The sequence below is a fragment of the Suncus etruscus genome, chromosome 5 (assembly GCF_024139225.1).
Source record: "Suncus etruscus isolate mSunEtr1 chromosome 5, mSunEtr1.pri.cur, whole genome shotgun sequence".
NCBI lineage: Eukaryota > Metazoa > Chordata > Mammalia > Eulipotyphla > Soricidae > Suncus > Suncus etruscus.
The window spans coordinates 74,215,330-74,242,044 of NC_064852.1; the positions used below are offsets into that span (position 1 = coordinate 74,215,330).

At 40.9% G+C, this 26,715-nt stretch overlaps 1 protein-coding gene across 2 annotated transcripts in view; it reads right to left on the reverse strand.

The window, feature by feature from the left end:
* Positions 1–19,002, reverse strand: part of ACVR1 (activin A receptor type 1) — a 146,091-nt gene extending 127,089 nt beyond the window's left edge. For both annotated transcript variants that reach the window (XM_049773122.1, XM_049773120.1), the window contains exon 1: positions 18,906–19,002. The gene's annotated coding sequence lies outside the window, so the exon portion shown is untranslated. The remainder of the gene's footprint in view (positions 1–18,905) is intronic.
* Positions 19,003–26,715: the final 7,713 nt, after the last annotated feature.

Below are 26,715 nucleotides of genomic sequence, written 5' to 3' on the forward strand. Positions count from 1 at the left end.
AATCTACCCAAACAAATCCAAATCAAGACTGTTTCCAGAGAAACTTCTGGTAAACAGTGAAAGGATAGGGGACACAGCTCAAAGGTTACAGGAAAGAAATCTGGGGCTGGTGCCCCAAGCCTGATACACATGTCATGATCCCAAGAGCCACCAAGTGTGCCACTATATAAAAAATAATGAACTTCCAAGAGTCATATGGTCAAACCAGCTCCTAGATCTCAATTCATCATAATCTTCTTTCCTCGTGCTAAAAAGGCACCCACTGGCATGACAACTGGGGCCCTAATTACGAACACAGAACACCTTCCAAGGCAATCTCAGCCTTCTCCAAATCATGGTTGGCCCTCTAGTCTTGTGCTGTGTGGCCCCATTGACTCAATTTTCACTTATGCTCCAACCCACACTCTCCCTTCCAGACTATCCTGGCCCTCGTTGAGGATCACTGGACTCCAGTCCTTATGCATCTGGTTCCCAAGACTTCCACAAGGAACTTGCCCTTACTATGGGAAGGTAAAGATACTCTCCTGATTAAGCCTCCTAATCCCCAGACTGTTCCCACATCTCCTCTGAGGGCACCTCTCCCTGCACTCAACTCCTCCAAGCAATGATCTCTACCTGTAGAAGCTCCCCATGGGACCCAGTGCAAACCCACCTTCTAAGCAAGTGACTCACTCCTTCAGCCAATGCATTAGGCAGCACCACAGGGGGATCCCAAAACCTCAATGGACCAAATCTTTCCAGTACACTCCACACCACCTTATTCTGTTCATCATTGACCTCCACAAAAGCTCTGCCTCCTTCCACCCAATCCTACAGACGAGATCAGTTTCCACAGCTCAGTTCCACATCTAAAATAGCACAGAAATCACTCCATTCTCTCTAGCAAGTGTCACCAAAATAATATTCAGCCTTGTCTCTTGACCAAGCTGCTGTCTCCTCTACCTCCCATGAGTAACTCCCAAATTATAAAACCTGTACCATTAAATGTGAGTTCCCAACATTACAATGTTTTCTTCTTTATCATGACTGTTTTATTAAACATTAAAATTAATTAAAATTACATATTTTATTACATATTGAAGTTGATTGTTTTTAATTAAAAACACTCAGAGCTTACTCCTGGATCCATACTCAAGGGTCACTCCTGGCAGTACTCAAGGGACCATGTTTGGTGCCAGGGATTGAACCAAAGGAGCAGAGACCAAGAAAAGGGTCTTTACTCGTGTACTATCTCTCTCCAGCTCTAAACTAAATTCTTTTTTGTTTGTTTGTTTGTTGTTTTGTTTTGTTGCTTTGTTTTTGTGTTGTTTTTATTTTGGGGCCACACCCAGTGATGCTCAGAGATTGCTCCTGGTTATGTGCTCAGAAATCGCTCCTGGCTTTGGGGACCACATGGGACACAAGGGATCGAACAGTGGTCCGTCCTAGGCTAGCGTGGGCAAGGCTTACCCCTTAACTAAATTCTTAAACTAAACATCAAAATGTATTTCCAAAGATAGAGATAGCACAGGGGTTAAGACATGTAAGTGGTACTGGTCTGATCCGAAACACCAAATATGGTGGCCTGAATATACAACCAGGACTTGGCCCTCAGAAAGGGCAGAAGACAGGAAGGGAGGGAAAAAGGGAGAATGGGAGGGAAGGAGGGAAGGAGGGAAGGAGGGAGGGAGGGAGGGAGGGAGGATGTTTTTCCAAAAGTAAAAATGTTCTGAACAAACTTAAACGCACATTAGGATAACCTGAGGATGTTTTTAAAATTCCACCTCCCAAGCAAGGTAAATCCCAGACCAATTAAATCAGTCTCATGGGGGTGACAACAGTCATCAAGTCTGGAAAGTCTCCAGGTGCTTCTATACAGATAGATCTGGGAAAGACGATTAGAATGAGAATGAAACAGCCATCTATGGGGAAAGGCTAAGCCCATCTGAAGAAAATGAAGTCATCAGACAGTCTTACAGAAATAGGCAGAAATTACTGACATCCTTACAGAAAACAGACAGGACCTACTGACACCCTTACAGAAAATAGGTAGAACTTACTGACACCTTTACAGAAAACAGGCAAGACAGAGAGGACCCAATTCACTATGGTTCATTCACCTCAGGACTTCCACACTGAGAACCAAACATCCTCCCAGCTGTAGACACACCCAGACTGCTGGTCACCTTACTGAGATATTATCAGTGTGGTTTGAGAATGACTGCTAGCATTTCCCAAAGCTTGTTCAGCAAAACACTACCCAATCTCCCTGGGGTGTTAAAAGCTATATAGGTACAAAGGGTTACACTGAGGAATAAACTTAAAGACTCCAGGGATAGTCCAGGATAAATGATTAAATTAATGGCTTTCCTCAATGCTGGTTTCTCAAACTTTTAATATACTGGGATGATATGCTTTGTCTATGAGAACGTTACATATATATCCAGCACCTAAATCTTTTTCTGAAGACTTTTTGTGTGACACACTTAACAAATGTTACAAGCAACTCCTTATTTGATGTTGCCTCCAATGTGCTTCTTTGAAGCACTTTTTTTTTGCAATCTGATGGCACTTCTTTTTGAGCAATGCTGTACTTTAAAAATAAATTCAAGCTCATTAGCAGGTGGGCAGTCGAACTTACCCTTGTTTTCCACGCTATTGTCTCACATTTTTAGCAGCACTAAATTACCTGGGCATAGAGCTGTGATGCTGACTTTAATTCAGCTGAACGAGGGTGAGCTGGACAGTCCCATGCTTTGTGATGGCAGCTCCCATTACCACTGACACAAATACCACATTTTCAATAGCAGAGCCCTGGTTGCATTCAGATCTAAAGGATGTGTTTCTTTCTATAAGCTTCTGTCTCCCAGGTCCTTTCCCACTTGCTAACTTCCTACTTGACCTTCAAGATATAGAGAGCATCATTCTCCTGAGAGGACTTCTGATGCCCTCTCAGAACTGCAGACCCAAGTTTATTGATGTTCACTGCCCCATTCTGATTGCTCTGTTCTATTGGTTACATCTCAGTCTTTTTTTTTTTTTTTTTTTTTTTTGCCTCTCCCAAGTTGACTTCTCTGGCAATCTTTTGGTCTTTTCATTCCCAGAGCCTGCTTCTCAACAATTACATATAGTAAAAAGGACTGACCACATAAAAGAGTTAATGCATGAATTTGATCTAGGGAAATGTTTAGAAAATAGGGTCACTAATGCAGAATCAAGTTTGTTGATGTGGAGCTTTGTAATAGGGGTACCTCAATGAAAGAGTTCATATTAGGGACCAGAGAGACTGGACACAGTTAAACACTTGCCTTACATGCAGACATCCTCAGTTTGATCCCGACACTGTATATCGCCCCAAATAGGAATGACCCCTGAGCAGCACCAAACGTGACACCCTCCAAAAATAATAATCCTTGATAACACTGCAGAAAAATCCTATCACAAAGGGCTATCACAACTTATTTTTATACGATTCAAATAACAAAGTTCCTTGATTTCTTGAAATAAAAAGCTAAATACAGTTAATCTTCTGATTAACATTTATTAGATGAAAATCACCAAGCACAGTGGGAAATGAAACACCATTTGACCTCTAAATCTGTGTTCATCTACTGGAAGGAGAATCCTTCTGACGATCCTATATCTAAACAACTTTTGTGAAAAGAATATTCCAGCAGGTTTAATGTAGTCACAACTGTCAAAATCATGGGCCATGTATCACACTTAAGAGATCATTTGAAAATGTGTCAATAATTATAATTAGACACTTGTACCAGATCTAATATACTTTCACTACCCTTTAACTTTAGCTGATGTGAAATTAAAACCAGTTTCTTAAAGGTGCAACTCTCAGATCATAATTTAATTCTAAAGTAGATATAAAACCTGTCACACCACAGAGATACAGTACATTTTATTCCAAAGGAGAAAAGGCCATAGTCCAGTCATACATCATTTTAGGAGAGGTGACTACCTCTAACGTTGAAAGGCTAAAATACATTATCGCAATGACAAAATCTTTCAATATTGACTTCACTCATTTGTATATAAAGATTTTCTCTTCGAAATTATGCAGGACCCACAGCCCACAGAGAATAGCTTTAATATTCCAGTTTATATCCTACCTAGCCTTTTCTTCTCTACATTCATATAGAGAAATTGAAATTATATATCTTGTGCTTGTGTTCACAGAACTAAACATTACATATATATGGAAGTATTCCAGTTTTAGTATACTGCTTAGAACTTTCTACTTACTGTTGTTTTGTATACGCTATGATATTCATTCTTTCCAGAAATTTCTATACAAGATACCCAAGAAGGAAGCAAACAGTACCTCCTGACTTTGATATTTACACCAAAGATATACTTACTTTTATATAGTTTATATAAAAGATATAAAAAAGGGGGCCAAAGCAATAGTGCAGTGGTAGGTACCGCCTTGCATGCGACTGACCCAGAACATATCTCCATAAGATCCCCGGCATCCCAAATGGTCCCCCAAGCCAGAAACGATTTCTGAGTGCATAGCCAGGAATAACCCGAGTGTCACCAGATATGGCCCCAAAACAAAAAACAAAGCAAAACAAAAAGATATAAAAAGGTAGAAAATAATCTAATTAGACAAAACAACTTATCAAAATCTCTTTTTAATGTCTGGAGGAGTGCACATAGCATGCTCAGAAATGCCAAGAAAGAATTCATGCTCTAACCACTTGATCTATCTCCAAAGTTCAAAAAGATAATTTAAGGGGTGAGGAATGGGGGAAAAAAGGGGACAGCCATACCCAGCAGTACTTAGAGGCGATTTCCAGCAAGTTACTTGGGAGAGGGTCATTTCTAGCATCTCCAGGGACCCAGTTGGTGTTGGTTATCTAACTCAAGCCTCCATCATGCAAAGCTCCTTCCCCAGACCCCATAGAAAGCAACATTTGTTTGTTTATTTGTTTGTTTGGGGGGACCACACCCACCAATGCCAAGAGGATACTTCTGGCTCTGCACCCAGGAATTATTCCTATAGGCTTAGGGAACCATATGGAGATACTAGAGATTGAACCCAAATTGGCTCTGTGCAAGGCAAACTCCCTACCCACTGTGCTATCGCCCCTTAAGAAGACTACATTTAATAAAAGGATGATACTTATTACTCAAAAATAAAAAAAAAAATAAGACTACGTTTAAAGTGAGATGCATTCCAGGAAATTCACTTCACAGTATCTTTAGTGATTACATAAAATAAATCTGAGTATATAAATATATATGCTATCAAAGAATATTTGTTTCTTTACTTTTTGGGGGCATACCCAAGAAAATCATAGTTATATTAGCAATGTAAAATTCCCAAATGTTTTCAAATGCAAAGTTCAACTATGTTGTTAATCATAGGGTATATAAATCTTAAAGAGTCATATACAAGATATAAATATGAATTTATTATTACATTTTAGTTATTTGGGATGGAATTGTTCTTTCCAGTGCTGAAAACCAAATCCAGGATCTCACATATATGAAGGGCAAGTTCTACTGCTGAGCTACATCCTGGTCCTCCACTTAGGCATATTTAAATATCCAAACCCAAGGCTGAAGAGTAGCTCAGCTATATAATACTTGTCTTCCATGTGTGAAGACCTAATGCTGCAAAAAAAAATACAAATACAAGACATTTTGAAAATAAAGTCTTAGAGAGTTACCACAGGAGTTCAAGGCACTTTGTCTTGCAAATGGCCAACCCTAGTTCTATTCCTGGTACCACATATGTCACCTGAGCTTCTCCCTCAGCACAGAGCCAGAAATAACCCCTGAGCACTTTCAGGTATGATCTCAAAATCCAAACAATGGGTAAATAAGTAGTCTGATAACCAACAGAAAATCCAACCATATTAAAATATACCAAATAAATACTTAACATTTCCACCAATCATCTACCTTTTTACTCTTTTTGTTATAAAATACTTTGACAAGTCAAATGCTGACTATTCTGATTTGCTTCAAAGTCATAAATAAAATTTGCTGTACCTTAAAGACTGTCTATCATAGAGTATTGGTTTTTTTCCTCAAAGCTCTTATAAAAATAAAACTTTTTTTCACTAAGTCTAAAAATCCATTGCCTCAATTTTGATCAATAATAAAAAGGCTGACTCTATGAATTTCTTGGTCACTAAATGCCTACTTACTACTCACCATATTTAAAAAAAAGATAATCAGCCATATGAGCTCTGCTTTTAAAATAAAGCACAAACCAGACATAGTGCTTTAAAACAATCAAAGTAAAGCTGTGGTTAGCAAGGTTTCTGAAGCCCTGGATTCTCACAGAATCAAACCTACACAGGAAAAAAAATCAAGTTCCATTTACTGGAATGACCAAAAGAGAGGGAGACAAAGAGAATGAATAAGTTGCCAAACTTTTGAAATAGCTGACTCTATGTCCTTCTTGACAGCTAAGGAAAGAAAATTGGAAACAATTCCACCAAAAACAAACAAAAAAAAATCAAGAAAGTATCTTTTCCTGGGCCATAAAATTGGTATATATCGGGGCCGGGCGGTGACGCTAAAGGTAAGGTGCCTGCCTTGCCTGCGCTAACCTTGGACGGACCGCGGTTCGATCCCCCGGTGTCCCATATGGTCCCCCAAGCCAGGAGCAACTTCTGAGCACATAGCCAGGAGTAACCCCTGAGCATTACCGGATGTGGCCCAAAAATCAAAAAAAAAAAAAATTGGTATATATCAAAGAACAAACATATTTTGGAGTCTTATGTATTGCCTTCTCATTTTTACCTGCCATACTGTTTCATCATAAAACCAAACCCAATTTCTGGGGCCAAAGAGATGGTTCAAAGAATAAGAGCATATGCCTTGCACACAGAAGCTAGGTTGTAGTACACCACAAAATATAGCAGGTCTATGAGCTGCTCACCAACACACACACACACACACACACACACACACACACACACACATACTTCCTGGTACAACATTCACAGTCATTTATAATATAAATACCAAGGATCAGAGAGATAGTACAAGCGTAAGTGTACCATCTATAGTTCCCTAAGCATAGTCAGGAGTAACCTCCGAGCACTATTGGGTTTAGTTTAAAAATAAAATCAAATAAATACATAGATAAATAATTCATTAATTAATTATAAGTAACAAGTAAAAGAATGATAAAATAAAATAGGATACAGTCACACAACGGAATCACTTTTCAAAAGGAGGAAAGTCTGTTCATACTGATAGAAAAAAATTTCAAGGTAACTGTTAAATGATAAAAAGCCGTGTACAGCACTGAATTGTGCACAAAATATACAGGATAAATATATTGGCATATGTTTATAAATCCAAAGGCTATTGTTGGAAGAACATATAATTAGATTTAATATATCTTCAGAAAGAAAATAGGAAGGTGAGGGCCTGAGCAACCAACCAGGGTTCAATCCCTGGCATCCCATATGGTCCCCTGAGCTCACCAGGAGCAATTTCCAAGTGCAGAGCCAGGAATAACCCAAGTGTCACCAAGTGTGACCCACTGTCCAACTTCCACCAAAAAAAAAAAAAAAAAAAAGAAAAAGAAAGAAAGAAAGAAAGTAGGAAGCTAGAAACAAGTTACTTTGCCCACATTCAATTTGGTGCTGCCCCAGTTGAATCAAGTTTTGCACAAATAGTCTTTTTTTTTTTTTTGTGGTTAAAAACCAAAGTCACACCCAGTGACTCTCAGGGGTTACTCCTGGCTATGCGCTCAGAAATAGGCTCATTAATCCTTTGTTTTAAAGTTCCTTTGTACTTCATACTATTCTTGCATGGAGTAATATTCTTTTATAATATTATCATTTCCAAAGTATAAAATATCTTAACACAAGGACCAGAGATACCACAAAGAGGTAGAATATATGTCTTGCAATGAGAGGCCCCAGGCTGATGTTGAGCACAACAAAATCATAATAATAATAATTATTATTATTATTTTACTAATAAAGCACATATTTTAGAAAAACGTAAATGTCTCATATTAATGTGCGCATGTTAAGAAGCTACCTATAAATTAAAAATTAAGACAATTTTAATTTTCTAAATATTAACAAAAAAAAGAAAAGAAAAAGGAACCTGAAATATCAAAGACAAAAATCTCTATGAAAAGAAGACAGACCCACTAGGAAGATTTTTATGCTCCTCCTCCTGAGAAAAATGCTGTCCACCTGAACTTCAAAGAGCTGCAACAATAAGACACTAGGGATCAAATGAGAACCAAAGGGGAGAAGGGAGCAGGAAAGGTGGACCTCAGTGATTAAGTAACAGTGAATTGGAAGTAATCCTAAGCAAACAAGCCAAGAAAAAAAATAAAAATAAAACTGATCAGAATTTAAAAGGACATTCCATTCTAAATTAACTAAAGGCAAAAATAAAATCCCTAACAAAACAGAGTCATTCTCTTCTAGCTTTTTTCCCTATCTCAGAACCACAGCAAACATTTTGTTCTATCATCCACATAACCCAGGTAACAAACCTGGGATCTCTTTCCCATAAATAAGCTCAGAGAAATGGGTATGAGAAGTTATAGATATCACTCATCAGTCTCCTTTTGGTTCTCTCAACAGTTGTTTATCAGTTTCCAAGTTCAAAAGTTGAAAACTATTATTGTAATCCTTTGTTAAGATAAACATCTGATTTATTTGGAAAATAGGGTACTGACCCCAAAATAAGTCAATAAGAAACTTTGAACTGTTTGTTGATGATCCATTTGATCATTCAGACCTTAGCCTACTTCACATTTCCAAAAGCAAACAGCCTCCATCTCCCACAGTTACCAAGTGCCTTTCCATCTATTCTCACTGATCTGATCAATACCAGCTCAACAGTTCCAAATCCTTATCTCCAAAGTACAAGCACTAACCATATTTCCAACCCTCACTAAATTTAAGAAATCTTCTTAAACATCTAATTTATTTGAAAATTAATGCTCTTTAAAATGTCTAACATACCTTCTTTGTGCTTTGTCCACCAAAATTCAAATTCAATACCATGATCTAGCAAAATCATTTTTCCTGCCTTTTTTTTTTTTTTTTTTTGGATTTTTGGGCCACAATGACACTCAGGAGTTACTTATGCTATCAGAAATTGCTCCTGGCTTGGGGGTCCATATGGGATGCCGAGGGATTGAACCAAGGTCCATCCTGGGTCAGCTGTCCTGGGTCAGCCTTGTGCAAGGCAAGCGTCCTAATGCTGCGCCACCATTCTGGCACCTGCTTTCTTCTCTTTTTATTTTATTTTGTCTATTTGGGTTGGTTTTGTTGGGGAGAGTTGTTATTGTTGGATGGGTTTTTTTTTTTTTTTCTTTTTTGGAGAGGTGGATATCCTGCCTGTCTTCAGGGCTTACCCATTCTGATCAAGGGTTAATCCTGGTGGGAATCTAAAGTGAAGGGAAATGAACAAAAATCAGCCACCTACAAAAAAAGCACCTTGTCCCACCATGCTATTTCTCCAGCCCTATTTTTGCTTTCTGTGGCTGCCCCAGTAGAGCTAGGAATGATTCCCATATAAGTAGGACAGGGACCCTACAGTATTAGAGTTCAAACCTGGGCCTCCAACATAAGCACTCAGCCAGGTGAACTCTCTGTTTTCTTTTACAATCAGCTCTCTTTTCTTCTTCCAAGCATCCAGGTTCCCAGGGTCAGATATGTTTACCCCTCAACTCATTTTCCTGCTCCAAAAAAAATGACTCATGAATCATTTTTGATTCACGAAGCTGAAACTCTGATTCCACCTACTCTCATTTTCCCTAAGCTGTTGAGTATCTGCCCTCACCACCAGACTAATCATCTATGACCAGCACAAAGCTATCCAGGGGTCAAAAAGTCTTAGGCCCACAAAGATACTGCAAGTGAGATATACATGAGGAAAGCTAGAAGGATCAATAAACAATCAAAAGGCAAAAGGTAATGGACACTGGATCTCAGTGTATGGGAGAAACAGAAAGGGCTGGAAGGAACTAGACTTGGCATGAGGGCCCCCACACCATCTCAGGGTTCTCTGGTAAAGTGGTTCCCTCAAGAATATAGATCATGTGCTGCCAGGAGTAGCTAGAAACGACTAACTTTTTAACTTTTTGTAGGCAAAAATATTAAAAGTATTTAAAGACTTTTAAATACTTTCAGGGGGGGGGGCTTTAACAATAATATCAAATAGAACACAATTGCAAAACTATGTGTGGAAATCAACACTGAGCCACAGTGTTCAACCTTCAGCAGGTGCTTTTCAACCTACTAGATGGCTTAGGAATTTTTGTCCAGTAAAAGGGCACACAAGGAACCACAGTTTCCAGCCCCCTCCTGAGGTCTCTTTCTCCTTCAAAATGGAGACAATGAGAGCAGGTTCACTTGATAAAGTGGATACAAACAGTAAAAGAATGCCAGTTAGGAGGCCTGATTAAGGTATCCCACACATGTATTATCTTCTTGATGCTATTTTAGAATCAAGCCTAACTCCCTTAGCCTGGCTTTCTAAACAAACCAGAATGGGTCCTGCATTTCCCTTCTGAAGCATTCTTCTCCAGTATGTACCTTAATTGACTGCACAATCCAGTTCTGTCATAAGGGACTTGTAATATCTGGGAGTTAGCATATAGGCTGAGTATAAACAAACAAATAACTGTGGGGGCAGCTTGCAACACAATTTCCTATTTGAATAGCATTTGCCATTCTACTCAGAACACTTTGGAATAATGACAGTACAAAATCAGAGACCTAAATCTGCTGATCCTTCCAACTGTCTTGGGCTTTGATGTCAGTCATTGAGAAGTTGCCCCTCAAGGCATGGACTCTGATTTTCATGATTAAAATGTGCAACTATGACTTGTACAAGTTGGCTCCTAATCAAGAGTCAGCTACCTCCTATTTACTTGCTCCAAGTTTTTGAATGTTGCCTATTCCAAAAATGACATCATATAACTATCTCTCAAAATATTAACATCAAAATAGTACCTCTTTCAAAGCAGCCAAACAACCATTTCCTCAAAGGTATTGGATGATCCTTATCTCTTCAAGGCTAGTGAACAAAATACTTGGGCATTCTACCACTAGAGTTAGATGTATAATCCTCCAATCCCTTACAGGGAGTGCACCTTGAGATCAATTTTACTGAACTTTTCCACAGTCAGACTCATTACAAAAAGCTAGATAAATGTTAGTTACTGAATCATGGAGACCAAAAAAGATAGAAGCAAGCAAGACAGGTACATCTTCATGTGAGAAAAAAAAAAAGTCCTCATTATTAAGGACTACAGTCAACTTCATAGAAGGTGAGGTTTACTATAACTTATGGGCACATTTAAATAGAACCAAAATAAAGAACTAGGTGGCTCCTGCCATCAGTTTAAATTTATTAGCTAGATATTTGAGTTGATTGATATCAAGATGATGAAGTGGGCCCAAAACATGCATTAATCACTTTAATTTGCTTTAGTGAAATAAAAGTTTTAACATACCACATTGTGTAGAGATATTTCTCTACACTGAGAAAAGAAATAACAGGATGGGGGCAGGAACCAGAAAGATGCAGAACTCATACTGCATATTCACACAAAACAGAATTTTCATCCAGATTAGTAAATGTTCAATAAAAAATGAAATATAATTTCCACAATACCAGAAGTTTATTTTTTAATTGTGGATTAAACCCATTAGTAAACTGTAAAATCACTGATTAAAAGTATCTTTTTCTTTTTTTTAAAAAAAAGTATCTTTTTCTAATAAAAATTGAATAGGAAGCATTATGATACCATTTTAATAAACCCATATGTCAGCATTATTTTCAATATACAAGTGATGTGTGCACTGTCATAATGTGAAATATACTGCTAAGGGTCAAACTGTTTTTAAAACAATAAAATAAAATAATATCAAATGCTTAAAGGGCCATGTTCATAAAGTAAAATATTGTTCTTGTTGATTACAATCAGTTTTTATTTAAGTTCAAAAGCCACATAAGGGGCCCGGAGAGATAGCGGCATTTGCCTTGCAAGCAGCCAATCCAGGACCAAAGGTGGTTGGTTCGAATTCTGGTGTCCCATATGGTCCCCCGTGCCTACCAGGAGCTATTTCTGAGCAGACAGCCAGGAGTAACCCCTGAGCACTGCCGGGTGTGGCCCAAAAACCAAAAAAAAAAGCCATATAAGAATCATCATTATACAAAGATAAAGAGTCCTCTATACCTTTCTCTCAAACCAATGAGGAAATCACACAGCTTTTTAAACTTTTATTTAAAATAAATTCCTTTGGTTTTGGTATCAGTAAATGTTTTTTTACCTTTCTTATATAGCTATGTAACTAAAGTCACATAAAAATTTCACAGCAAAAAAGGGCGACAAGTGAAAAACATTTATCTTTCTTCTTAGATAACCACATCAATGATCCCTTCCTAATGATTCTTCAACACATACTTCTATTTTATAAAACAGAAATCTCCATAATGTCAATTCTAAGTTCAAAACCTCTGGCATTCTTGGTCAAATCTGCCTATAAGTATTAACATACCACTTAAGGGCAGTATTCAAACACATTTTCAATTAGCATTCAATACCACTCATCTACAAAGACAATAAGGGAAGATATAGTATTTCATTTATATTATTTCATTGGGTCCACAGAGATAACACAGGAGGTAAGGTACTTACCTCACACTCAGCTGATCAGGTTTGATCCTCAGCACTAGATACATTCCCTGGAACACTGCCAGGGCTGATCCCTGAGCTGAGTCAGGAATTAGTACTGAGTCAGTAAGTATGGACCAAAATCCCTCAATAAAATAAGATACTGCATCAGCCTATCTTCTTTCCTTAAATCAGAAATTCTTCTGTGTTCTTTTTTTAATCTCTAATTCTTTTCATCAAACATATTTCTCAATACCAGCTCTTGAAATTCCAATCATTCAGATCTAATATCCAGTTTTGGTCAAGATCATCCAACTACCTTGTATTATCCCCCTCTGCATATTTCTCATCAAATCCAAAATTATTTTTAGTAATTCAGTCAACAATCCTTCCAGAATTAAGACAAAAAAAAGAAAAAAGAAAAGAAAAACTAGCAGAATGTTAGTTTTGACATCCACAATTCTTGGTGGCTACCTAAGGCCCATCATAACTTTCATGGATGAACAAGGCACCAACATCAAGTATTCAAGTAAAAAAAGTCTTCCTGATATATCAACTTTAAGTCAATTATTATAAATCTGTCCACCTCTCACCTAAGTAACTGCCTACTGCACTGTCTTCCCTATCAACTGCCTACAAACATATGAAAGAACAGAGAAAGGTAAAAAAGTCATTTCATCAAGATTTTGGGTTTCAGACATGCACATGTTACTACCCAATTCCTACGCCTGCAAAATATAAAACATTAGCTGATCTATTATTCCCTCTGCCACTGCCACCACCACCACCACCACCACTACCCTGAAAAGTAGGTAGGTTAATTGGCATCTCTAATATGCTATCGTCCATTCATTCATTCTCTCTCAGCGATGAAAAAATAATTTACTAACTGTGTGATCTGGGCCAGGCATTGTGTTAGGTGCAAAAGATAAACAAAAGATGAATAAGATAGCTCCTGTCCTCAAGGAAAGTTTTATTGCTGAAGGGGGATAAATTATATGGGACAAATAAAGGGGTAATAAATAACCAACTTCTTACCCTCAAAAAGATCAATCAAGTACTAGATTGGAAAAGCAAACATGAGAAAACATAGGAGAACCACAAGAGACCAAGCCCAGGAATTAACTGTCCAATTCTTTGAACCTACAGGTATGATCACCTACCTCCAAAAGTGGGGCATAAGGCAATGCTGGGATATAGAACAGCTAAGAAAGAACTTTCTGATGAGAAGTTAAAGTCTTAGAAACCCATTAGGACAACTCTAGAAATTGGGACCTCCTGATCACATCCCAAACTCAAAAATAACCTTTACCATAGCATGGACCTCTACAAAACTGATAAAAAATGAATCTTAAAGTCACTTTCCCAGTCACTGAAATGGAGGCCAAATGCCTAGCAAACAATGAAGCAACTCTAATGGGCAAAGTGGAATGTTGGTCAGAGACTGAAACCCAAAAATCAAACAACTGAGTAGTGGTGGCTCTGGAAAACAAAGTACTCGTGAATCATGAAAGAGTCTTTAGACAAATAAACAAGTTCAGATTTCCAGAAGCCATGTATGAGCTATATGCCCATACATATACACATATTTTTCAACACTGCAGCTTGTTTAAATATTGGGGTAGAGATTATTTATTTTAACTTTAAAAGGAAGTCTGGGTCTCTATTATTTGGGGGAACAAGAATTAACTCATTTAAACCAAAGACCATGGTATGTCAATCACACCAAGTGGATACAACTCTTAAGACCAATCTGGAATGTGAATACTTTTTCCAACAGACAGAAAAAATTTGATTGAACCCAGGACATCATACATGCAAGGTAAGTGTACTACCACTGAACTGCTTTTCCAGATAAAATTTCTAATTCTTAAAAGTTTCCTGCTTGCAAGCTAAGTAAGAGTAGTCTATGACCAACTCTTAAAAAGAAAGAAAGAAAGAAAGAAAGAAAGAAAGAAAGAAAGAAAGAAAGAAAGAAAGAAAGAAAGAAAGAAAGAAAGAAAGAAAGAAAGAAAGAAAGAAAGAAAGAAAGAAAGAAAAGAAAAGGAAAGGAAAAAGAAAAGAAAAGAAACTTCTCTCTTCACTTCTAAAGCTGAAATTGGCAACAGAAAGAAAGTTTTCATTCCAAGGGATCAAAGGAGGCATTTTGTACCAGGAATCCTCATTTCCAGGAATAAAGCCACAGAACCCAATATTTGCAGGAGAAAATAAAGAAGGAGACTATGTGGACTCCAAATAAAATCTCTGATGGCTTTATTTTCCGGCCTCCTAAGATTAATGCTCTTAACATTTTATGCAGGGCATCACTTTAACTTAAACACATGCTTCCCGCGCTGACCGGTCACACACTGACCACTGGATAAACACCAAAAACATTTTAACGCTTTGTGACAATGCTCTTTGCCCCATCCTGAGCACTAGATATGTAAGACAAGGTGATAGTGAGAAGTGGCAGCTTCTGTCCAGCTTGTGTCTTCCATAATTATAGTTGGAATAAACCATGCTGGAAACCCATACATTTATTTCAATCATCATAAAGGAAATGAGAGTGAAAGAAGGAATAGACCCCAATCTTTAATTCAAGTATAACAACAATCAGCTTTCTTTAAAATGATGAGTCTTGTCCATCAGTCAAAAGTTCTTGAGTGCCTATTTCATACAGGTACCATACTAAGTCCATAGTCAGAGTAGCAGTAAAATATTCCCCCAAGTAATCAATTTTCAAGTTGGACCAAGAGAGAGAGAAGGGGATAAGGAACTGTAACCCTGAATATACCAGTTCAATCCTGGGCACAACATATGGTCTGCCAACCACCACTAGGAGTGAGCACAGAACCAGTAACAGTCCCTGGGCATCACCAAGTATGGCCCAACCTCCCCCCCAAAATAAAATAAAATAAAAGACTAGGGAAATTCAACTACAAGTAACTCATGAAGGCAATGAGTGTAGGAATTATAAAGATTGACATATATTGGCAAAAGTGACTGAGAGGGAATTTACAGCAAGTAAAGAAAGTATTTGCCCTGCATCTTTTTAACCTGGGCTTGATCCCTGGAACCCATATGGTCCGGAGTCATCCAGGAGTGATTCCCAACTCCCCAACCCCACAAAAAAGTGACGAGAATATAAATTCTTAAACACCCAAACTTCCTGGTTCAGATCTGCCCTCCCATTGACAAACTCTACACAATCAGGGGGCTGGCACTTATTTTTGCCAAGTCTCACCTTCTTTTTTATAATATAATAGATTGAAACATACAGTTTTTTTAAAATAAAAGAAAGAAGTAAATGCAAGGAGCTAAGCACAATGGCAGGCTCACACCACAAATCATCCAACCCATAGCAAAAGGTTTTTCCTCCATTGAGGTTATTTTTTTTCATAATCTCTTAGGAGATGTGCGGTAGATGTCATTATGTAAAAATAATAAAGATGCAAAGATCCAACAGCAGAAAAAGCGCAGCAGACAGCTCCCAGTGTGGAGGCACAGTGGACACCTCATCTGTGCCTAAAGTAGGACAGAGAAGCATTGATTCTATTCTCACCCCTTGACCTTGAATAGCAAGATCATTTTTCACATCCATTTCTGCCCTGTTCTCCCCACAGCCCCAAAGGCTAGACAAACTGTCTGATCCAACCTTGCCTAAAAGACCATCAAGATCATCAGAGGACTACCATAATATTTTCACTACCATAGCATCACTGGACTACGATTTTTAAGTAACACGGCACAATTTTTTAAAAGTTCACATAATGATTGCACCTCACTTTTTGCAAAAAAAAAAAAAAATGTCACCAAACCTGTGATTTTATACAGTGCACACTAGATCACTGCAATCAAAGGTCAACTCCCTATAACCCCGTCTGCCAATTCAGTCACTAGTATGTTTCATGAAAAGGTGCAAAAAATCTGATAAATCTTTGGGGCCGGAGAAATAGCGTGGAGGTAGGGCGTTTGCCTTGCATGCCAAAGGACAATGGTTAAAATCCCAGCATCCCATATGGTCCCCCAAGCCTGCCAGGAGCGATTTCTGAGCATAGAGCCAGAAGTAACCCCTGAGCGCAGCCAGGTGTGACCTAAAAAAAAAAAAAAATCTAGTAAATCTCTACTTAACCAAAATCTCAATGTTGCCAAATATAAGTTTTCACTTCTAAAATCTTTTAATATGGCTACTTCTCCTTTGCTCCAAATGCTTTATACTCTTCCAACACTCCAAAGCAGGTTCAAATTCTTGTTCCAAGGCACATAAGTTGTAAAGCTACTCCCTACACCACATTTGATGTCGTAGAGATAGCACAATGAATAGTACACTTGTCAGGCACAAGGCCGACCTGGGTTCCATCCTGGCATCCCATAGCATCATTAAGTGTGACGCAAAAATCAAGAATAAAAATCACATACGATGTGAAAGCATTTATTCCCCATTTCAAGTTAAACTCACCTAGACCATAGCAAAAGAACATAAATCCAATCTCTGTACATCCCAGCCCTTGATTCCAGTTATCCATAATATATCTCAAAATCACTCAGTGCCTTGAACATTTGGCATAAGATGGCAGTATAAACGCTAATGTCCAACATACAATTCTATCAAGTCAAATCATCTATTTTAATTTTCCTTTTTTAAACACTGGGACAAAGACAAGAGAATCCCCACCAAAGGGATCTGCTCTCAGAGGCAGAATGAGCCAAGTCCTGATTAGGCCTTGGAGAACTGCTTCACCCTGTCCCACATCAGTGAGATGGGTGAGGCCCGTGTCTCTCCAACTTAAGCAGACTGGAAGGCTGATGGCAAGGCTGGCAGCTGAGGTCAGCACGAGTCTAGTGTCTGCGGGCTGCCCAAGCCGGGCCCCCAGCCAGCCAGCCAGCCGCCCACCTCCAGAGAGACAAGTGCCAGGACATACTATAGTGTTTCCATTTAAGGCCCGCCACTCGGATCTGCCCAACTATGAAACATCTTAACACCACCTTTCCAGGAAGAATTTTCTGGGGGAACTTTTGGGGGAGGTAGAAGTAGGAGGTGTCTATTTTTTGCCACAGTTTTCCTCTTGGGCTGTCAAAGCAGTCTAACTCTGGGACAAGAGTCTTTAAAACCTCCAGGTTATGTCTCAACGTTTTTGGACTCTTTTTAGAAATATACAAGACATGCGTGGGATCTACTCTTTTTTTTTCCCCCATCATCGACTTTCTATTACACACATACAGAAGCCTAAAAAAGGAAGGAAAGAAAGAAGAAAGCCCGATAAATTTAACAAATCCATTGTACTCCTTGGTTACTTCTCTCTAAAGGCCAAAGTAAAGACAACTTTTTTAAATAGGGCTTTCCTTCTGTTACCAAGTGGAATATTTTCTTCCCTAAAAGCTTCCCTTCCAACATCTCTTCCATGCAGGCAGCCTTCAAAGCTCCGGGGTGGATGAAGAAAGGGTCATAGGCAGGAGAGAGGAGGAAGACCCATAGCTAGCCCAAAATGGACAGAGCCAGACCGGGGTCTTGAACCTAAGGGAAATAGGAGAACGTTTGGAGACACAAGCTCTCCTCAGCGCCCCCAAGATTCCAGCCTCTCTGTTTTGGGTTCCAGCGTTGAAGGAAGGGCTTTAAACTTGGCAAAGTCTCGCGCAACATCTGTAACCACATTTGCCTTCTGGGGATCGGAAGATGAATCCCACATTCCTGGCTTTGAAGCTTTTTGAAACTGCAGCTAAGAAGAACGGAGGGAGGAGGGAGTTGAGCAGAGTTTATTGGCTGTCTCTCTCTCTCTCTCTCCAGCAGAAAATTCCTCTTGGAAAAGAAGGATATTTGGAGGGTGGGGGGGATCCGATAGGCTCATCCCTGGACTCCACTAGGCTCAGAGAGAAAGGTGAGCCTGGGGGCTTCGGCAGAGGTTCAGATCGATTTACAAGTCAAAGGCGCGCACCCCAAAGGAGTTCACAGCACTGCACGCGCCTGCATGCACACACACGCACAAACACACACAATCAGAGACACCCCCAGATACGCACACCCCCCCCACCACCACCACCACTCCGAGCCTCTGGTTCTCTCCCAGACCCCACCAGCAAGCAGTTCAGGGCCCCAAGGCAAGACAGTTTTGTTCCAAGGCTGCCTCTCCCTCCCCAAGCGTCGGTGGAAAGGAATGAAAGCGAGGGGCTGGCACCCAGACCAGACGCCCACCCTCCCCTGCCATCCCGGGGGCCAGTGCCCGACTCTGCTGGGGGGCTGTGCTCCCTTCCTTTTCCCTCCCTCCTGCGTCCTCCCCTCCCGGCTCGGCCGACGACCTGCCCTCACCTCTCTGGTCCCGCAGCGGCGGCGGCGGCGGCAACTGGGGGGCTGAGCCGAGCAGGAGCCGAAGGAAGGAGGTGGAGTGCGAGCCGGCCGGGCGCGGGGAGGACGGACTGGCGGGCGGGCGGGCGGGCGGGCGGCCCCGCCGGGCGCGGGGCGGGGCGGGGCGGTGCAGCCGGCGAGCGAGCCCGGAACTCTGCGGGGCCAAAGGCGGGCGGGCGGGCGCCCGGGCCACCGAAGCGGCGGCCCAGATCCGCAGCGGTGGCGGCGACGGCGGCTGCGGCGGACGGAGCGTGGGGCCAAGGCGGGCTTTGCAGCTCCGACTAGCAGCGGCGGCGGCAGCCACCCCGGGGAAAGAGCCGGGGAGGGAGGACTAGAAGGAGAGGGGAGGCGGGGTGAAGAAGAAGAGGAGGAGGAGGAGGAGGAAGAGGAGGAGGCGGGCGAGCAGGCGAATAAACTTCCCGAGCCGCCGCGGCACGGGCTGGAAGGACGGGGCGGGGCGGACGGACAGACAGACGGGCGGGCGGGCGGGCGGGCGGGGCTGGGAGCGCTGGCTCGCTCGGGGCCGCCGAGAGGGAGACGAGCCGGTCCCCGGGAGTCGCAAAGTTCCCCCAGCGCAGTGGGGGAGGCTGCGGCGGCTGCAAAGAGCTGGAGCCGGAGCGGGAGGAGGAGGAGGAGGAGAAAGGGGAGGAGGAAGTGGCTGCGGAGCGCTCGGCCAATGAGTGTCTGGAGCTGTGATTAACCAGGCAGCAACACATCATTTCCTCCCGGCGCGGATCCAGGGAGCCGGGAGGGAGAAAGAAGAGAGGAGGGAAGGCGGCGGGGCCGGGGCGGGGCGGGGCCGAGCCGGGCCGGGCCGGGCCGGGGGTGAGCCCGCCGAGCCCCACCGAGCCTCTCCGTGCTAGCCGCCCGCCCACCCTGGCGCGTCCTCGGCGCGATCCGGCTCCCCGGCCGGGCTGGCCTGCCGTCTGGCTCCCGCTGGGCTCGGCGGCGGCGGGGAGGCGGCGGGGCCGGGCCGGGCCGGGGTGGGAGGAGAGAGGAGAGGAGCGGAGAGGCCGCGCGGCGCGGGTGAGTGCCCAGGTAGGCAGTAGGCACGGGCGGGGCCGTCTGGACAGCTCCGGGAGGCGCGCGCGAGGCTGGGGAGGACGGGCGGGCTTGCAGGAGGGCGTGCGGGCTGCCTCCCTCCCTCCCGGACTCCCTCCCAGCCCGGGCCCCGGGACTGCGGGCGACGCGGGCCTGAGTCCTGCCTGCCAGGCTGCCAGACTCGGGCTGCCCTCTCCCATCGGAGCCTCTGCATTCTCATTCAGACCGTTGCTGACCTGCTTCAGATCCCTGCCACTTGGCTTCTCTCTCTTTCTCTCCTCTCCAGGTCTGGGAACCCACAGCCCTTAAAATAAAGGCCTTCTTAAAATAAAAAAATATGCAGTACAAGGGTGAAACCGTGGGGTGCGGGGGAAAGGCTGCGGATCTGCAGTCTTTTCTATCCCTGTCCTAGGCGCCCCGAGAGTTTACAGTGGAAAGGAGAAAGCATTCTCCACCACCGAGAGGTTACAACCGTGCTATCAACACAAAAAAAAAAAAAAAACGCTCCAGTACGCTAATATTATCCAGAGCATAAGAAAAAAGGCATGCAAGAGTCACGTTTTTCTTTTTTTTTCTTTTTTTTTTTTTTTTTTTGGCTTGGTGCCTGCTGAGTATAAAGAATGCACTAAGCCATTTTCTCTGCCCTCTAGAAGCTTAGCGTGTACAGTCCTATCACAAAGCAGAAATACAGGCATGAAACCAATCAAAATGGGAAGAGCATAAAACATTTTTATTTCTACAGGTTCATTCACACAGCAGCGGGCATTTATTGGGTGATTGCAGTACTGCAAAAGGTTGCAGAAGAAATGAAGATCCGATCCCTGCAGTTCAGGAGTTTGCAGTCTAATTAGAAACACAAAGCCTATATACATGGAATGACTAGAAAATGCCCAGGTGTCATATAAACAAGGAGATGGAGAAGGCTGGGGCTTTCTGTATATACATAATATGTGAATGGCAAGGACCAGGAGAGGAAATTCAAGATCAAATCAAATATGAGTATGTATCCTTGCTCTCTAGAACAGTACAATTGGGACCTCAGATGTGTTACTTGGCTGAAGTTTGTTCCGGTGGGTTTTTTTTTTTTTTTTGGGGGGGGGTAATGCCCAGAAATGCTTAGGGATTTTTGCTCCAAAATCACTCCTGAAGAACTGGGGGTGGGGGGAGGGCCTCACATTCAGTGCCAGGAATGGAACCCAAGTCAGCTGTGTGTAGGGCAAATACTTGTAATATCTCTCCAACCCCTTAGCTGAAGTTTTAGCCCTGCCATTTGACACTGTGACCTTGAGCTCATTTTTAACTCTATGAGAAGGGAACATACCTTACCCTGAGACAGATAGATAGATAGATAGATAGATAGATAGATAGATAGATAGATAGATAGATAGAGATAATAATCAAATAAGATTTTACATGTGTAAGCTTTTTCAAGTTTCTCTGTAAATGTTCTTCAATAATGTACAGTTGCTAAGTCTTCATAAACTGGCTCATGTCAGTAATCTGTATAGTCTCCTCTAATAAGTAATATGAGGACAAATACAAGATTTGATTGTGTTTACCATGTATTGTCACTCATATCACAATGGCACCATGCTCAATAAAGGTTTGCTAAATAAGTGAGTAAATAAATTAATGAATTCTATTATGCTTTTAACTTTTTTTTAGTAGCAGTCTTATTGTGCGCTGGCCCTATGCAAATTGTAACCTTCCCCTTCTGTAGGATATTCCCCTAGATGTAATTTACTAAGAGACTACATCTAGGAGGTCTACATCTACATCTGGGTATTTTTGATGGGCTTATCACACTGATTCTGACTGGGGAACGGGTCAAAAGGGATGGATGTGTGTGTTGTGAACTTTGGTGTTAAGTGACATCTTCGACTGGATAAGTACATTCCTGTTATCCTTTGTATTGTAGAACTTTTGACAACATCCTTGACCTCTGTGCATTAAATGCCATTACAAATCTTATCTGCACATGTGACAAGCAAAATTTATCCCAACATTGCCAAATGTTTTCAAAGAAGCAAAATCACTCACTTTTTGAGGATCACTGCCTTACCCCACATCTCACCCATTGATTTCATTCTGGGAAAAAAAAAATCACACTGGAAAAGTAACTTGGAGGAAATACATCTTCTGTCTGTGCAGATCATCAGATCTCCTCAAGCGTATGTTTCAAGGGCCACAATTCTTGTTAATTAATTGCCTGATGCATTGTGAATTGGCGTCTTTTCTGTTTTCTGCATATCCTCCTCCTTTACACCCTGATCAACATGTTCATTTCTAAAAGTCAACAGCTTTCCAAAGCTATTAGGAAACTAGATCTTGAGCAAGCTAAGAGCCCTGTACAATAATTTCCTAGAAAATTTGTACATTTATTCTATACAATTTTCCAAAAAATTTTTTTCTGTTATGGTAAAGACCTTAAGCTTACCAACAAGACCCGTAACTTCTCTGTCTTCAGATGATGAGTGATAACAGAATGCAAATTGTAATTTTTATAAATTACTATGTGATTTTCATCTTCAAGACATTTCTTTCTGTTTCAGTTTTATTTTCATAAGAGTATAAGAAAACCTGGTCTATTAAAGCCTATAAATCAAAAATCAGTTTATTTACCAGTTTGCTTACAATTCCAGAAGCAACTTTTTTCAAAGAATCAAGATGAAATATTTGAAAATTGGTGGTGTTGGTAAAAATCTGAAGAGTTGCTGTGCTGCAGTTCAATTTCTAAAGTTTTCTTGAAGAAAAATTAAAAACTAGTGTTTGGGGGGAGGAAAAAAGAATGATGTCTTTTCCATTAATACCGGCACAGAGAATCTAAAAACCCTACTCCCGGCAAGCAATAGTACCAGATTTACAATATAAGCAGGCATTTTTGTTCAATAAAACATACCATCTGTCTGTTAAATAGTTACTTGAAACTTATTTCATAATTTTGTTCATGTTTAGTTCTGGTTGTATAGTTGTATAATGATTACAAGCATATGGAGATGAGATTTCTAGTTTGGTAATTGTTCTCACTGGCTGAACACTGAAGACTTGGTAGACATCCATATTATTTAGGAAACAAGGTTTGAGAGTCAGTGCAGATACTATAAAGCATTTCTCCTATTTCTGAGATGATGATTGTCATGATCCCATTTGGGGAGTGGGGAACACAAAATGATACTCAGGGTCCTCCATGTGGTTGGTGGGAATCAAGGCCAGGACCCCAAACATATAAAGCATGTGCTTTATCAACTCACATCCTCACTGTAGAGATAGCACAGTGGCGTTTGCCTTGCAAGCAGCAGATCCAGGACCTAAGGTGGTTGTTTCAAATCCCATCATCCCATATGGTCGGTCCCCGTGCCTGCCAGGAGCTATTTCTGAGCAAATAGCCAGGAGTAACCCTGAGCACCGCTGGGTGTGTGGTCAAAAAACAGACCAAAAAAAAAACCAAAAACCTCACATCCTCAGCCCCAAAGCACATGTTCTTAGAACAGTGTTTAAAGTGGGCAGTAGTTCTCCCCTGGAAGGGTTGGGGAGTGAATGACTGGGAGATATAGTAGCTCCAGGTGCCACTGGGGGGCACTTTCTGCTAGTTTGAAGGTAAATTTTCAAGGGATGCTCAGTTGTTTGGGTTGCTTTTGTTTTTCATAAATGAGGTCTGTATTTGGAAACCTCTGTCTTGTCTCCAGGTTCTCTAAGAAATCTTTGCTTCTGCTCAGTTACAATGTATTTTTTTAAATAAATTATTCTATTAAAGAAACATGCATATTTGGGATAATAGGGATGCCTACCTTGAAACCACGATTTTACTACCATTGTTTGCTATATACCTGTAGGAGCACTAAATTTTTTAACTGACATTTTAATGAAAGTATCAAACTGGGAGCTATGGATGTAGTTCAGTGATAGACTACTTGTCTTTTATGTTAGAGCCTGTCCTAGGTTTTTTTCCTAGCACCACAGAAAAATAATAACTTAAGGTCTCAGAGAATATCTATGGTGATTGTTTTTTATCTTAGGTTTTTTAGTATATTACTCAAACTTGAGAAATATGAGCTCCACTTCATCATAACAGCTCTTGGAGAAAAATGAATTAAAAGTTTATAAGGAGGTTGAAGCGATAGCACAGCAGTAGGGTATTGTCTTGCATGTGACTGACCTAGGACAGACCACAGTTGGATCCAACAGCATCCCATATTATCCCCCAAGCCAGGAGCGATTTTTGAGGGCACAGCCAAGAACAACCCCTGAGCATCACCAGGATGTGGCCCAATAAAGCAAAATAATAAAATAAAAATCCATGAGATCTAGAATTCTAATCCTGAGGTCCATGAGAAATCAAGATTAGGAACAGAAGAGACAGTATACTGTATAAGGTGCTTGCCTTGTGTGTGGTCAGCCCAATTAGATCCTAGGCACTTCATATGGTTCCCTATCCCAGCACTGTAACCACGGAGCACACACCCAGGAGTAACTTCAAGTACTATGGATATGGTCCAAATATATTACACGAAAAATCAAAATGTAGGGGCCGGAGTAGGACATTTGCCTTGCATGCTGAAGGACAGTGGTTCGAATCCCAGCATCCCATATGGTCATCTGAGCCTGCCAGGAACGATTTCTGAGCGTAGAGCCAAGAGTAACCTCCTGAGTGCTGTCAAATGTGACCCAAAAAACAAAAACAGAAAAAGTCAAAATGTCAGAATCAGAATAGTAGGAAGTGGAAAAGAAAATCATAACCTAAAATGGTCACTAAATTACTGTTGGGCTTGGCTTCCTTTTCCCCCAAAGGTAAACATTTAACCAGTTAGGGCAGACACTTGTTTATCTTCCAGTTAAACTTTCCCAGGTGCATCAATGACTCATTAATTGTTCATTTTGTACAAGAAGTTATTGAACATCTACCATATGCAGGAGACAAGGGAGCTCCATAGGGAGGCTTCACACTGCCTGCACTTCCTTTCACTTGGGGAAATCCATCTAGCTTCTCTTGACACAAGGATTGCCTGAAAGCCAGAGTACCGCCATGAGCCAATCTTCTATCTGGTAATAGAAGAGGCATTACAAAATCATTGCGGAAATGAGAAAGTATTCATTAAACACTGTTGAGGCACTTGGGGAAAAATCCTAAAAGTGCTTCCTTTTACATTATTCCTAAAAATATTTTCAAAAGATAAAATTAAATATTTGACAATCAGCTCAAACAAAATATAGATAAATGTTTCGATGAAACTGGGAGTATTTTTAAAGGTATAAAAGAAACTGGAGAAATAGTACAGCAGGTAGGGTACTTGCATTGTACATGTCTGGCCTGGGTTCAATTCCCAGCACCATATATGGACCCTCAAACCCCATCAGAAGTGATCCCTGGGTGCACAGGTCAGATTAAGCCGTGAACCCAGTCAGGTTTGGACCAAAAACAATAATAATTTCTTAAAAAAGATTTTAAATAGCTGGACATAACTATGCAATATTTATTCTAAAAATTTAATTTGGTTTTGTTTTATTATATTTGAAATTTTTGTTTTGTTTTTGCGATATTTGTCAGTGTTGCTCCGATAGTGCTCACTTGTCACTATCATATTGTGCCAGGGATCGAACCTGGGGCTTTTGTACATTAAGCATGCATTCCATCTCACTGGCACCTCTGTAAAATATTTTTTTTTTTTTTTTTGGTTTTTGGGTCACACCCGGCAGCGCTCAGGGTTTACTCCTGGCTCTATGCTCAGAAATCACTCCTGGAAGGCTCAGGGAACCATATGGGATGCCGAAATTCGAACCACCGACCTTATGCATGCAAGGCAAATGCCTTACCTCCATGCTATCTCTTCGACCCATTAAATTTTTGAGTTATACCCAGCTGTGCTGAGAGCTTACTTATTTCTGGTGATGTTTAGGGAACCATATTTCAGTGCCACAGACAAAACCAGCTGTACTATCTCTTTGGCCCTTGTAAATTTCTTTTATAGTGACAAAGGGGAAATTTGAAGAAAAGGCAATATAAACAAAATTGAGATTAGTATTTCATACAATTAACTGTTGGTAAAATTAACTTTATAAGGGACATTTATTTTCTGGGGAGGGTATAAATTGGGAAACAATTTTCTAAAGATAATAGACAATATTTTTCAAACTTCTTAAAGATATCTACATGCTTTGACATTTTAATTCCATTTCAGGAACTGTGCTATGAAAATAATTTCATCAGTATTCCCATAAAAACATAATCATCTACTGATTTGGAATTGTCTATAATAATGCATAAATTAAAAACATAAACATGAATTTCTCATGGCCAAAGATGAAAGACTTGGGCTAGAGAAATAGTACAGTGGGGAAAATTGTTGCCATGCATGCAGCTGACCAGGTTCCATTCCCAGGACTGTATATGGTCCCGGAACATTAACACAAGTGATCCCTGAGTACTAAGCCATGAGTAAGTCATAAGCACTGGCAGGTGTGGCCCGAAAACCAGAGAAGGAAGGGGAACGGAAAGTGAAAGGGAAGGGGAAGGAAAAAAGAAAGGAAACACTGGGGGAAATATTCTAGGATGTTTAGTAGCTATTTGTGGGTTCTGTATTGTGGTTGGCTTTTTTTTTCTTTTTTATATATGTCTATGTATTCCAATTTTTCAACCATTTTTCTCATATTACTTTCATAAACAGGAATAAACAAAGAGAGAAACATTTTAAGAGGGTTTGATGGACATAAAACCAAACCAAACTGGCGAGATATT